Source organism: Camelus bactrianus, chromosome 10 (genome assembly GCF_048773025.1).
Source record: "Camelus bactrianus isolate YW-2024 breed Bactrian camel chromosome 10, ASM4877302v1, whole genome shotgun sequence".
Classification (NCBI taxonomy): Eukaryota; Metazoa; Chordata; class Mammalia; order Artiodactyla; family Camelidae; genus Camelus; species Camelus bactrianus.
Genome location: NC_133548.1, coordinates 21066364 through 21082514, shown reverse-complemented (window position 1 = coordinate 21082514; position 16151 = coordinate 21066364). Strand labels below are relative to the sequence as shown.

The window sequence follows — 16151 nt, the reverse complement described above, 5'->3', positions numbered from 1 at the left end:
CCTCATATGTGTGTATATAATATATATAAATATATATATATTTTTTTTTTTAAGAGAAATTTTCTTTTCCAAAGCCTAGGCTCTCTGGAGAATGCAAAGCACTACAGAAGACACAAGCAATATTAGAAAAGGTGTCACGTGTATGATCAAGGCTTTATTACTCCCCGTTACTCTACCTGTGAGCCAGGATATAGATCATTTGCTGAGGGTGAAGTAGAGGTGGACATGGAGACTGAGAGTGTAAGCAAGGTAGCTGCAGGGCAGGACAGAGGCACGCTGGGTGGAGCGCTGAACTGCTGACCTAACCCCATGGAAGCTTAGGAAGAAAGTGAGGTTCTAGCTTCAAGGCAGGATGATGCCATGCTGATGAACTGAAACAACTAAATGGGAAAGCACTTTACTGTGTGTCCAGGTAGCTATGGATTCTCACAACCGAAGATATTGCCTATGCCTGGCCTGAAGGTGGCTAAATGGCTCCCACGCATCTGAATGCACACAAGTAGTAAGGAGCATTCTTGAACCTGATGGAGTATCTCCGGTGTAACCTGCCTGGGCTGAGGCCCGAGGTCTGAACGGATTGAAGATGTCTTAGTGAAAGCTTGAGTGAATCGCTGGCTTTGAGAACTATCCCCAACACCCACCCCCCAAATCAAGTTAAATAGTGTAAACTTAGACACGATATCCTGGAAAAGGGTGGGGATGACTTTCAACATGATTAATGCCAATTTTCTGCCACCCTGATAGAAAGGTAGCTCAAAACAAAAATTGGTAGAATTTCTAGAAAATAAATATATTATTTAAAATTCAAATACATAAAATCCCTATCATTTCTATACTTAATAATTATCAAATTCTAAATTGCAATACTAATTATCATCTCAGTATGTTAAATAACTTTTATTTGGTACTTGAATTGTGGCTTCGGTCCTGACCTTTCACTTCTAGAAAAATCTGTCTAAAACAGTCCCCTGACCCCTGCTCTTTTGAAGAAGTTACTTCTTATGAAACAGAAGAGTAAGAATTTAGGACTTTAAGTCCTTCCCCATTCTGCTGGTCAATGAGTATGTCCTACAGTATGTAATAATACCTAAGTCATTCCTCCACTCTGAACTCAATCCAATTCTATTATTTGATTTTGGAAATGGATTTTGAACATGAGCCTTTTTGACTAATCAGACGATCATTTTCCTATTCTTTTCTATTCAAATGCTGAGCAGCAGAGCTCTGTTTGGGAGGGCAATGATTCCATTACACCAACAGAGGGAACTGCCATTCCAGCAAAACAACGAAAGCCAAGCTGGCTGTGGGAACATGTTCCCTATCACACTGAAGGAGCCACAAGAGAAATGCCGGCAAAATGTCACCTCACACACAATGACGACAGGATTACAGAAATCCAATTAGCCGTTTCATTAACAGAGTCCTGTCTGTGGAGACGGTAAACAATGGGGACTCAGAAGCATCCATTCGTCAGAAATCTGTGCAACTGTCAAGGAGACTATTCAATAATTTGTTCCCTGTATTTTTTCAGGTGGGGAAGGCGGGGCTAGGAGGGTTGAGTGACTTATTATAAGTGACTTATTTCAGGTTTCTAAAAACTGAGGTCACCTTCAGGGTGCTAAATCCACTACTGTGGATAGATTGACAATAATGCTTTAGAAATTTCATCTCTTTTTTTTAACCCAACACAAGCTAATTAGGTAAATTTATAGACATGGTTCTAAGGGTTACATCTGACAAAAATCACCCAAAGGATGCTAGTTGGCACAATCACATTTTCCTATAGCACTGACACTGTCTACTGATTCCCGGATTAGCTTAAAACTCTTTGAAGGCAGTTGCCTCATCTTACCAGTTTTTATATCTGTAGGTTTTAGTGTGAGGCAATTTTGACATAATGGAATAAGTGAATGAAAGAATTTTTAAAGGAACAAGGAAATTTAACTTCAAAACACCAAGCAGTATGAAGCAAGAGAAATGGAAGAAAATTGCTGGCACTGTTATAATTTCCAATTTATTGAAACAAATCACCTGGCCTTCCATTTAATTTCCTAGTAAAGTGTTAAGGATTGTCATTGAATTTTGATGAGGATGTCACTGCAGATAAAAAGCACTGAAATAGACAGCATTCAAGCGTCTGTCAATTGCACCTTTTTACTTCGGGGGTTAACGTATCCTTAAAAGTTATTGCACATTAGCAAAGCACACAGTCCCGATCAAGCCACCTGCTGCTTCTCTGGTGTATTTGGTGGCCATCTCTTTGTCACTTGGCCTTTCTCACTTCATAGTCAGAAATTTAGACTGAGTCCATGGTGAGATCTTAAGACTTTATCCCCACGGCCTTTAGGGTGAGGCTTTCAGTGCTTCAGTGAAGGAGTCAGTTGTGTTGTTCATTCTGGGAGATGTAGAGAGGAAGACGAGGTAACATTCCTTCCCCCCAAAAATAAAAACAAAACAAAAAAAAACCCCTTGAAGTCATCTAATGTTATGTACACAGTTAAAGATACACCACTCTCAGTACATTGGAGAATAATTTGGTACCACTAAAATTGTGGGGAGATCCTGGATTTTAGAATGCCAGGGTTCTAACTGCACTTAAAGGTGACTCTGCGTATAAAGTGTGTGGGCCGTCGTGATGGCTGCCAAGACAATTGAGAAGTGAGTAGTTCCAACAAAGAGTTGGCTGGTTTTGGGCACCAGATGCTCTGTACTGGCCCATCTGACTGATGACTGGGGACAATAGTTTAGGGATCATGAACATAATGCAAAGAGTCTTCTCTTTAAGAGCCAAGATACTCTTTTTCCATCCTATATTTGTACATCAGAATATAACACCGGACAGAACAAAAGTCCAGAATTTTAAGCAATTAAGAGGCACTTAACATCCCTATGAACTATCACTTTCCAGATGAAGAGACTCTGATTCAGCCCTATAACTTCAAGACATTTGACACGTGCAAAGCTCGCCTGCAGAAAAATAAAATTCTGCTCGAATAACAGAATGGCAATTCAGGACGTTTAATTTTTTCTGGATATATTGAATTTGTTCAAAAACTAATTTTCTACCTAGAGCAGGGACAAAAGCAAACAAACAAACCTAATAATGGAATATTGGTTTAGAATAGCAAACAATGAGATTAATGAAGTAATGCATTGTATTGGAGGAAACTGCATTAAAGATATTTCAAATAACAGAGTTGTTTACCTCGTTTTAGAGTAAAAACTAAAGTATCTTTTAAAAGGGTTTCTTATTTTGTCTTAATAGATTTTCAGGAGAAAATGTCATTTTAAAGACAGTTTGAGCTTGTATCTTTGAAAAGGGATTATCTATCTATTAGCCATTTTATTGACTAGGATTAACAATGACCCCCTTCAGTTAAGTACAGTTAATTGTTTGAACCAAGGTCTCCTGCATATTTTACTGCCTAAGTGTTGATCAGTAAGAGGTAATGAGCTTATAAATATATTGTATTTCATAGTGAAAATAGACCTAAAACAGTATTTTCCTTGAATTCCAACTCCCACGTGTGACTAAAAGATTTTTAAACAAAGTCCTAGCCCTATGAATTAACATGTATTATTGTCTCCACCAAATAGTAGTCTCAGTTCCTTAATCTATAAAATGGAGCTAATAATGCTCACCCTTCAAAATGTCACACAAATACTAGAGAGAATTAATAATGAATTTGGAAATAATCCCACTTAAGAAGAAAATGATATCCTTTTCTGTATCACTCCTGTGCATAGCACAGATTCCTTTAATCAAACTTCAATTAACCAACTATTTGAAAAGTAAGAGCTCTTCTAGAAAAGAAACAACTCCAAGCACATCACACATTCATGACAAGTGACATGTTAGTTCTCCTTCAATACAGTGATTCTTGAAGTGTGGTCTTGAAAGCTTTGGACATTCTTAACATACTTTTAGGGTATCTATGAGGTCAACCCATTTTCATAGTAACACAACGACATCAATGGCATTTTTTCACTGTATTGACATTTATACTGATGTTACAAAAACCAAAGTGGTAAAACAGTGCTAGAGAAAGAATCTTGGTCATTGCTCAGGCTGCACTAAGTAATCACTGGGTTCTCCACCACCACACACTAATGAAAACTAGGCCAGTGATGAAATAACGACTAATATTAACCTTATTAAATCTCAACACTTTAGTACGTTTTGTTTTTATTTTATTTTGTATTTCGTGTCACAAAATGGGATGCTCTTCCGCTGAAAACCGAAGCAAACGGTTGGCTCTGGGAAAAGGGCTTCAGTGGTTGTTTGAGTTGTGCTGAATTAGCTGCTTTTTTTCCTGTGACATCATCTTTACCTGAAGAAGGGTCTGACAGGCAAACTATGCGTATTAGAGGATATTTGTGGACTTTGCTCCAAAATGGAACAAAGTAGAAAACAGTGGTCTTTTTTGTGACCAATGATACAATTTGATATTTCAAGTGAGAATTAGAATTTTGGAGGACGTATATCTGCCATTTGAGATTAACAACGTCTCAGTACTTAAAGATGTATCTGATAATATCTGTGAGATTTTTTAAAAATGCGAATTTTGATATAATGAATTGAATCAAGATTTGGAAGTTCTCCATAACTCAGCAAACCAGTATTTTCCAATTGGTAAATTCATGTTGATACAAATCCTTTCAGGAGTAAAAGGTCTATCCAATGGATTTAATGTAATATAGCAAGAAAAGTTCATTGATACGGACTCAGATTCTACATTAAAACTAACCTTTAAGAAACTATCCCTTGATGTGTTTTCTCATAACATGAACAATGATATTCCAAGTAATATTAACAGGCTTTTCAAGCACTATTTCCATTTCTAAATCTATGTCTGTATGTGAGGCTGTATTTGTTTTAAAACATACCTCAACCTAAGTAGCACATCACAACAGATTGTATGCAAATGCAAATATGAAAATCCAGCTGTCATCTATTAAAGAAGTCCTTAAAGATTTGAGATTTGCAAAAAAGAAAAAGAAACAAAAGAATGTTTCTCTTCTCACTAATTATTTTTGTTTTGGAAAATACAACTATCTTTCATAATTATGTTATTTATGTCAACCATTAATGGGTTTATTTTTTAGGGGGGGAAGAAGTTTAATCAAAGGCAGCCATAGGCATGCAAATGAATTTGAATACATTTACAATATTAAATTTATAATAGACATGCAAAAAAAGGACTTGTAAATAAGTACATTATGAATTGATACTGATTTTTTTTTAATGGGTCTCAAAACAAACTTTTAACTTAAGGCACTTTTATTTTGCCAACAAATAACAGTGAACATTAAGAGAACACGATCCACCATAAAATAAGAAGTGGCTAATGTACCTGAATTCTTCATTAAAGAATGGACTTTTTTTTCTTTCACTGCCATTTGCCTAGTGTCCACCTTCCATTAATGTAAGAGGCATGGCACTGGGGACAGACACGATGGAAAATATTGAATTTGCAGTCTTAATATAAATTTGCCATCTTGATGTATAAATATTGTGGTTGGGTTATAAATATTTTACTAAAACCCACAGAAAATAAGCACAGAACTGTTCTGAGTCAGCATTTTATGCACACTGAAAATCTTCAATGATGGGGATTACGAAAATTATTATTTTTAAATAAATAAAGAAATCAGCACTTTAAAAAGTTCTCACTTGTAAGATCAAATACAGGTAGTTTTGGTAGAAATAACCACATTAAAAAAAGGCTCTTTGGGATCCTCAGTAGATTTTAAGACCATAATGGATCTTGAGACCAAAATGTATGGAAACTATGATTCTAGTACATTTATGTACTTTTGTTCCCTCCAAAAAAGAGGACATTAATTTCTGAACCAATAATGTCTGTTGTATTTGTCATAATTAGATAATTAATAAGTCACTATTCACAATGTTGAGTCATATACATATCAAGACTTTAAATTTCTATGTTTCTATGAAAACTAGATCAAAAGCAAAGAGATTAAAGCTTATTAATTAGATATAGGTGAAGTAAAAATAAAATACTGAGGGGAAATACTGTGAAAATCTGGAATTATTCTGTCCTCAGTTTGTAATGTCTTTGAAGTCTTACTACCTCTTGAAAAAATTCAAACTAATAATCTTCTGATACATTACAGTTTATATTATTAAAGAAAGTGAAGTGAAACTGAAGTCAGCAGAACCACATTCCCTGGAAGACCTTCCACTAAAAAAAAAAAAAAAAAAGGACTGGCTAATGATGATCTTATAAATTTTAACTATCAAGGTATTCAAAGTATATATGCATTGTTTTTAATGACACCATATTTTGACCAATTTTCAAATTAATTGACCAAATACTGGTCATGCTAATACTTGCATGAGGTTTTAGTTTTATTACAGTTCACAGAATTCAATAACCCTCTGGAATAGTTCTTGTAATTAATATACCATAACTTAACATAAATCTAAATTTTTGCTATTTAAATCAACTTAATTGAGAGACGATTTACATAAAGTAAACTCATATAGTTTTAGTATGTGTTTTATAAGTTTTTTGATAATTACTCCCAGATGCAACCATCCCATCAGTCCTGAAATAGAACATATCCATTATCTCAGAATAACCCTTTATGTATAAATCCCTCTTAATCCCCAGCACACAGAAGACCAGTGTTCTGATTTCTATTGACAAAGATTAGTTTTGTCTTATACTGAATTCATATAAATAAACTCATACAATATTGTGGTATAAGCCTGACTGTTGTTTCTTTTTTTATTTTTTGTAATGCAAGTGCTTGACATCAGCTTGTTTGCTGAAGCATCCATTTAAAAGAGGAATTCCCTTCAAAGACAGCTATGGCAGATAAACACAGGGCCAGCCACCCCACTAGGTAAAGAGCCAGGCCACTTGTCCCCACGGAGGCTCCTTTCTTTAAAGATCTTGGTTGATTCCAACAAGGAACCACCTGGGCTACTTGTTTTATTCTCTTCCCATGCTTTAAATCTCCGTTCTTATGTTTTTAATTCTCCGATGATGAATGAACCTAAGAAACCCTAGGCTCCCACCCTCAACCCCAATAAAAGCAGAATCCCAGGCCCATAAGCCTGCTCTCTCTCTCTCCTCGTGATCTTGCTGTGTGGCTCCAGGTGTGCTGTGTGATTCCCAGGTCTTGTATGTAACAAACCCCTATTTCTTTCAAAGTTTCCTGATGGTTTTTGCTGAAGGGCATCTTGCAACCACAATAAGGATCACAAGGGCTGATCCAGCCACAGTATTGGTTATTGATAGGCTGAGACCGGCACGAAATAAATATATACTATTTTCTGTCTCACTTCTTTTGTTCATCAAACAGAGAAAGGCAAATATCATATGACATCACTTATATGTGGAATCTAAAAAAAAGTGGTATAAAGTTTATTTAGAAACCAAAAATAGACTCACATAGAAAACTAACTACGGTTATCAAAGGGGAAAGGGCAGGGGAGGGATAAATTAGGGGTTTGGGATTAACAGATGCACACTACTATATATAAAATAGATAAACAACAAGGACTTACCATATAGCGCAGGGAACTATATTTAATTTCTTATAATAACATATAATAGAAAAGAATCTGAAATATATCTATATATGTATGTATATGTATAACTGAATCGCTTAGCTGTACACCTGAAATTAACATTGTAAACCGACTACATTTCAATAAAACATAAAATTAAATTAAAAAAAAAAGTAAGGGACATCACATTGGATTGGACCAAGTTAATCAATGCGGGTTAGCAGATAGTCTGGATTTGGTGTGTTAGCTTGAGAGCTGTCAATGGCTTAGTAATTTTTTTTTGTTGGTTGACTATCAACTGAGTTTAGTGGCAGACTATAATAAGTTCTTCTGTTTTAATCTGCTGTTAAACCCATCGGATAAGTTCCTGCATTCAATTATTGTACTTTTCCTTTTCCTGAATTCCTATTTAATTTGATTTTATAGATGCTAATTCTCTTGGGAAATTCTATAATTAGCATCACTTTTCTTCATGTTTTTCTCCATTCCTGGAACATAATAGTCCTAAATGTCTGAAGTCCTTGTCAGTCAGTTTCAATTTCTGGACTATTTAGAGGGCAATTTCTACTTCCCTTTTGTTTTGATTTTTTTTCTTTTTTTTTTTTTTTAAGACAAACTTAATTTTTAAGGAAATCCAAGTTTTAGTTGTTAAAAGTGTAGTGTGACTCTAGATGATTTCACTTCCTCTAAAAAGAATTCACCTTACTGACCACTAGCAAAACTGGGTGGTAGAAAATTCAAGCAGGTGCTTTGCTGAGTCAGGTTAGGGTACAGCTCTGGTAAGGCTCAGTTTACTCAGTTTGTCTCTGCATTAGCCTAGCACTCCAGGGGTTTCAGCTAACAGTCCGATGTATCCTGTAAGATTCTTCTCCCTAATGGATCCAAACTCTAAATCAATAAATGTCACCTACCTTTGAAAAATGTTCTAAACTGGAAACATGTCAAATATTTGAAACGGCTCCCGATCAACTTGGAAATTCTCCTATTTCTCCTCTCCTGCATTCCCTTTACTGGAATTTTCTTCAGGTTCTGTACCCAATTCCCAGAAATTTTATCCAAGCCCCAAACTAGCAAATTTCCTCAGAGGTAGCAAATTGCTCACCCTTTGAAGACACTGAGGTCTCAGCTCTTTCTAATGCCTATGTCTTAAGCCGCTTAGTCATCTCTGAAGCTTTCCACTGCCCTCAAGTAGATGATTTGTGTATTTTTAAATATAAATTTCCTAGCTGTTCTATGAGGAAGCACTGGTCTGCTGGCTAACATTGCCTAACTGAAAATGGAATTTGAAAATATTTATTTAATTTCAGTATATCCAAAGGGGATTGTAAGTGAATTAAAAATAAATTAACATCAAACAGATAAGTATGGTCCTCTTTCTCTTAATCAGATGTTATGCTTCTTTTTGCAGAGAGAAAGGTGAGCACATCTAAGTATAAGAGACAGTTACATCATGTTTGATTAAAGCCTGATACTGTTCTTGTGTTGTTCAGGAGTTAATCACAGCCAGAACCGGTACAGATGACTGTAGGAGGGGACGCCTCTGCTTATTTTGACCTCTAGAATAATTAATTTGCTCCTGTTGTTGAATTTTACTTTTCTGCATTTATAAGAATCACAGATGCTTGAAATTCAGAAAATACTTTTTTCCCAGTCTCTGCAGGCAGCAGATTCAAATTTAGGTCATACTGAAGAGAGGTGCTTGCAGAATAAAAGATAAATAGAAGAGAAGCAGAAGTGGTCGTTATGCAGGTGTGTGAACTTCATGGGATGATTGACATGTTTTGATTGAGGCATTTGTGTGTCCTCTTGAAAAAATCACACAATTTGGTCCCATAGGACCAGAGGTCGTTAGTGGCAGTTTCTTGGATTTCTTTTATTAGTTTGCTAGGGCTGCCATAAGAAACTACACAAGCAGCATGACTTCAACAACAGAAATTTATTTCCTCACATCTCTGGAGGCTAGAAGTCCAAGATCAAGGTGTTGGCAAGAGGCTTCTCCCCTTGGCTTGCAGTTGGCCGCCTTCTTGCTATGTCTTCTCATGTTTTTTCATCTGTGCACGCACCTCCCTGTTGTCTCTGTGTCTAGATTTTCTCTTATTATAAGGGCACCTGTCAGATTATATTAGGGCCCACCCTAACAGACTAATTTTAACTTAATCACCTCTTTATTTGCCCTCTCTCTAAATATAATCCCATTCTGAGGAGGGTTAGAGCTTTAGCATATGATTTTGGGTGGGGCGTAACTCAGCCAGTAACTTTGGGTTTCTGATCATCAAAATGCTGCCAGAAACTTAACCCAAGCCTTTTCACATTCTGGTAAGCTGCTGTTCCTTCTATCAACGGCTTCTATTCGAAACACTTAGATTGGTTTTTGGCTTTACTTTGGCTGATAAAAAGGCAAATATATTTTCATTTTGAGTCAAAGACTCAATCAAGAAAACACTTTAGGAACTATCCAGAATAGTGTTGGCGAACATTTTCTCAAAGGGCTCAATAGTTATCTTTTCATTTTTATGGGCCAAGAGGAAAAGTTAAGAACATTATTTAAGTATTTCTGCAGCCATTTAAAATGAACAATTTAACAATATGGAAAAGATTCTTAGTTTTGTGGGCCAGATTTGGCCCCTGGGCCATAGTTTATTAGTTCTTGATTTGATTTATTGGTTAGACTCTAGACACAAAATTCTGAAGAACAAGAAGAAAAACAATTGATTGTCCAAGTCACATAGAAACTGCTGGGACTACACTCTGTGGGTCAAACAGATGAGCTCTGTCAGCTGCTGCTGTATCTCAGGTTCTGGAATCCAAAACAGGGTGTTCTCAAGAGTACAACTTGTGCACACAATGCGGCATTACCATCTGTAGGACAGGGGTTGGATTTGTTGAAACAAAGAAACATATATGTTATAAAAACACACAAGAAGAGTATTCCCACTGGAGTTTGATTTAGACAATCCTTAATAAGGAAGAATTCACTTTGAAGGAGTCTGTGTTATCCTGAGCATAGGCACTTTTGGTTCCCCAGGCTAGTATTCAAGTTAGAAGCTAGAAAATGAGATTATTTTCTTTAGTTAAATATATTTAGTGATGGTTTTATGTATTTCTTCAGATAATAATTTAAAAGCATGTATTTTTATGACATTATAGTACAGTTTATAGCATCATACTAGATATACATGAAAGGGAAGAAATGAACCATGTATCGGTCTCCATGGGTTAGCCATTTGGATAAAAAATAAAAATCATGCAACAGGTAAAGGCCATCTCTACTTCTAATTCTGCTCATTTAAAAATAGAAGGATAAGATATTTTCTCTATGGTTTTTGTGGCTATATTTTCAAATGTGAACAAATGCACTTGATATGAAAAATAATGCTCTAAAATAATTCTTTCTAACAATTATTTTTAGTCTCACATTTATAAGATTTTTTGGAACCACTAAAGGAAAAATTTACAAGCATTTCAGAATTATATTTTGCTCTTCATATAAGATGATTCTGAGAAAGAAACTCAACTTTATGTGGACAAGCTTTTGAATTTGTATAGATTTAATTTAAATTGTATCTCATCTGTGTACAATAGCCAAGACATGGAAGATATGTCCATCAACAGATGAATGGATAAAGAAATTGTGGTGTACATACACAATGTAATATTACAGATAAAAGGAGCCACAATATCTTAGAATCATTACTTCAAGATAATCCAATTGTGTATAAAAGTGGATGAGGTAAAGGTGAAAATAGATTGTGGAGTAATAATTCTTGAAGCTAGGTAATGATAAATATAGATTCATTATATTCTTCTCACAAATTATCTCTCAAATGTTTGAGCTTTTTCACAATAAAATATCTAAATCAACAGACTAGGAAAAATCACTTGCCACACACATAAAATAGACAGTGGGCTCACATCCTGAATTGATAAAGAACTATACATCATTAAGATGAAAAGATAACACATAGAGAAATGGCTTAGAGATTTGAGCTAACACTTCACAACTGAAAACACTCAAATTTCCAATAAACATAGGAAAGAAGATGAATATCAATCATCATAAAGAGGATGTAAATTCAAATTGCAATGATATACACATTCTGGCACAGACACCAAAATGGCTAAAATTAAAAAAAAATTGACATACAAAGTGCTGGCAAGGATGTAGCACAAACAGAACACTCATCTATTAATGATTGAAGTATGCATTATTACCGACAGCCCTTGGGATCCCAGTTAGGCTTCCCAGGCCCACCAATCAGAAAGGTGCTTTGGATGGGGTAACAGAAGACATTACTGGACAGAATGCTGGAATGCCAAACACAGTGACTGCGTAATTTTTCCCCTGGAGGAAGTCTCCTTACATCAGCAAGAAATAGAAAGAGACCGTATTGACAAATGGCGCCAGGATTTTCTACCTTTAAAGCAATCTCAGTGGAAAAGTATTTTAAATTAGCTTCAAACAACACTGAAACGATTGAAAATTTGAAAGAATCCGAAGGGCTGAAAAAATCTAGCTTGATCATACATTTCATTGGAGAGCTGAGCAACAGCAAAGCCCTGCAGCACAGCGTCCATCTGGAAGGGGTTCTTTTGCATGGGTAACCCCTATGCTGACTTTGATTGCTCCTGGAAGTTGGTGGTGGCAACACTTCAACAATTAAAGTGTGGGATGGTAAAGAAGGGGAGATCAGGAGGAATTCAAGAATTGCAGAATTATCCAGTAAATGGGAAGGAAGAGTTTATTGTTTCAAATGTGCCAAATACAGAAAAGTGGTTCAGAGGAAACTTCAAGACAGGAAGAAAAGAAACCCAGGCTTTGATGGACATTGGCACACAGCTATCATCACTACCATCCTATCTTCTTTAGAGACCAAATACTACCAGACGCTAGAAATACTAGAAGAGCATCTCATCCAAAAGAAATCAGGTGAAAGCAAAGAAGACCAGCATTCTGGTATAAGCTCTCTTATGTTTACACCTGACTTTAGACTGGAAACTCTTAGACATGGAAAAAGGATGGAGAGACCAGGACAAATTAAGTACCACAAAGAAGAAATGTAAACCATCTAGAATTTGATCACTACAGATGGAAAAGCCCTGAAAATAAATGAGCCCAAACTTTACTTCTCTTGGAAGATGATGGGAAATATAACCAGATCATCCTGGATCTTGCTGTCTACAGGTATAGGAAACTGATGTCAATGTACAGTCAATCTGTGTGAGAGTAATGATCAAGGGGAAGTCACATCAGCTTATACTTCCTGCAAAGTTCAAACCTTACAGCATCTCCGCTAGGAAATCTTAGACAACAGGTATTTAGTAATCTGCATGCCCCAAATAGAGAAGGTAATTACAGGTGGCAGAAAAATCATCCAGGTCTGTGAAAACTACCTTGGACATGGGCAGGGAGCAAACAAATGAAAGCAGCAAGCAAACCGAGAAACTAGTAGTAGATTCTAACAGTTATGCATTTCCTGATGCAGCTAACATAGTTCCAAAGGAAAAACACACACCCAATAGTGTTGGATCTGAACCAAAATTATATAGAATTATGAAGATAAACACTTTACAGTTAACCCTGGACGCCGCCACTGATTTGAAACATCAGGCTGCAGTGTCATTGATTTTGACCCATGGGACTTGGTTTTACTCAGTGCAAAGAGTATGTGCATAACATTTATGGGGTAAACAGAATTATTTGTCAAGAGTTTTAACTATCCTACTTTGCATAGTACTACTTAAACTAGTTTATAACCACAACAAGATGGGTAGAAGGGGCAAAGATGTGGCACGGTCAAGACCCATAACCCCAGGTAGGTGACTCAAAAACTGGGGGATAATCACAATTGCAGAAGTTCTCCCCAAGAAGCAAGGATTCTGAACCCCACAATGGGCTCCCCACCCCAGGAGTCCTGCACTGGAAGGATGAACCACCAGAATGTCAGAATTTGGAGGCCAGTGGGACTTGTGTACAGGAGAGACAGAGAGCTGTAGGAAAAAAGGACCTCCCTCTCCTGAAGGGCATACCCAAAATCTCACACGCTCCGACTCCCAGCGCAGAGACAGTTAACCTGAAAGGACCCTGAGTTGGATCCACTTGTTGATCTTGGAGAGTATCCTAGAGAAGGAGTAAGCAGCTGTGGCTCCCGCTGGGGACACAGATGCTGCCAGCAGCCATTTGGGGGAACTCATTCTAGCACGAAGACACTGGTGCTGGCAAGCACGGTTTCGGAGTCCTCACTCCAGCTTCTTAGTGCCGGAAGCTGTCCCCACCCCCAGTCTGTCTCCACCGGTGCTGGGATGCCTGGGCAGGGACAAATACTGCACAGTCTCACTTATACATGGAATAAACAAAACAAAACAAACAAAATGGAGACATACTCGCGGGTACAAGGAACAAAGGGGGTGGTTGCCAAAAGGGAGGGGTTAGGGGGCCCAGCAAAATAGGTGAAGGGGAATAAAAGGTACAAACCTCCAGTTATATAATGAGTGAGCCACAGGGATGTAATATACAGCTTAAGGAACATTGTCAATCACATTTTAGTAACTTTATATGGGGACACATGGTTACTAGACTTACTGTGGTGATGACTTCACCATGTATGCAAATGTCAAACCGTCATGTAGTATACCTGAAACGAACAAAATATGTCAACTATGTTTCAATCACTTTTTAAAAGTTAAAAAAAATGTATCTTAATATGCTTTAGCTGATTATTTGTCTGTATAAAGTGTTGGCTAGGGAAAATACTCAAAAAGTTACCACCAATCTTTGCAGAACCTTTTGGAATCATCCACTCTATTTGAAAACATGCAGATCTTAGGTTTTAGCAGTTCTGCCCTTTGCATGTATCTGAGAGAAAAGCATGACAGGAAAGAGAATTAGAGGAGAATTGTACAGCCAAACGCTATTTCTAAAAGACAAATGAGGAAAAATGAATACATAAATATAAATAAATATATATAATATAAATATATACGAGTCCTTCTATATGAATGTTTATTTAATATTGCCAGATTAATCTACTGCATTAGAATTTATGGTATTAAAAACCTATGGGGAGAAAGAGGTGGGTGGTGATTGAGGGAGAATCAGCAACATAGGTGTGTACCTGGGGTAATGGCAGTGTTTTATTTATTGCCTTCTTGTGAGGTTTCACAAGTGCCTGTGTTTTCATAATTTATGGCTATGTACATTGAAGTTTTGTGTTCTTTTTATGTGTGGTATACTTTAATAAAATATGCTTGGAAAAGGGAGTTTGCTGAAAGTGAAATATTTGGCAGTGCATTTGAATGGTGTGCAATGTACACAAAATGTCAAGAAATACGAATAAACAGTGCTTGGTATTTAAGTTGTCATCCTTACTTGGGGAATGATAGCAGGAAATTTTAAATGCCAATTTGTCTGGATTCTGCTGGACACTTGAAGCTCCTTTGTTTGAGGCTTTAATAATTCACTCAAAAGTTCAGAGCAAGAGCCTTGCTTGGTATCTAAGACGGTTATTCTACTTTAAGCATAAGTCAGCTTCCTTATGTTTTTCCTTAGCAATTTATGCTAAGACCATCCAATCCTACTCGTTAGAGAGGAATTATTCTAGTGTGTGTCTTAAAAAATTATTGACTTTATTAGTGTTTTTCCTGAAGATCCAAAATCCTTAATCTAAACACTATTTTAAGTTGATGAATATTCATCTTGTATATTTATCTGCAGCACTTACCACTTCACACTCCCTTTTATCTAATTCCTGACTGTAATATTTGAGCTCCTATTTGCTTTGTGGTAAGCCTTACTTGTTTGTGTCAACCCACTACCCAATATTAGCCAAAAAATATCATATATTTTTTAATGATTCAGTGTTGAGTTGTGTCTAGTTGGATTGGAATTGGGTGAATAATATTCTCCTAAATCTGAAGTTACTGTCTTTGATAACAAAGATTAAAAAATTTAAACTACCAATTTAAAAACCAAAGCAAAAAAAAAAAAGCCTCAGTTTTGCTGGGATAGATAGTTTCCCTTTATATTCTTATAGCAAAGGATCACTGCTTATTAAAAACACATTTTTAAAAAGAAACTGAGGAGGGTGGTTGGGAGTAATATGCATTAGTGTCATCGGGGCTACAGTCCACACCTAGGAAAGAATGACACTATCATCTCCTTCATTAAAAAAAAATGTTCTAAAAGTGCCATTTAAAAAAAAAAGCCAGTTTAGTATATAGAAGTTCAATGTTTAGTGTCTATTTAGGAGAAATAATATGAAACATGAAGGGTTATTTATACTACTAGTAAATGCATTTAGAGTGCTGTGTAAACTGAAAACTATTAAGAGCTTCAATAAACAGCTGTCACATTGATTATATATATATATATATTATACACACATACACATTATATATTAGGAGGAACTTTCATATACATTGTGACAAGTAATCCTCATTGCAATATAGCAAAGTGCATATTTTTCTCTTTCTGGAGATAATAGACTTGAGACCCAGATGGGTTGTGTTTGTCCAAGATCTTCTAGTGGGATGTTAGTGGTGTTACCTAGTCTGTGCCTGAAACTGAATGAAGAAGTTCATGTAACATTTTATATAATTACACACACGTTCA

The 16151-nt window shown here is 36.3% G+C and overlaps 1 pseudogene; it reads left to right on the top strand.

Moving 5' to 3' along the window:
• The first annotated feature begins 2635 nt into the window (after positions 1-2635).
• The window catches only part of LOC141578988 (dynein axonemal assembly factor 11-like), a 169935-nt pseudogene continuing 156419 nt past the window's right edge, over positions 2636-16151 (top strand).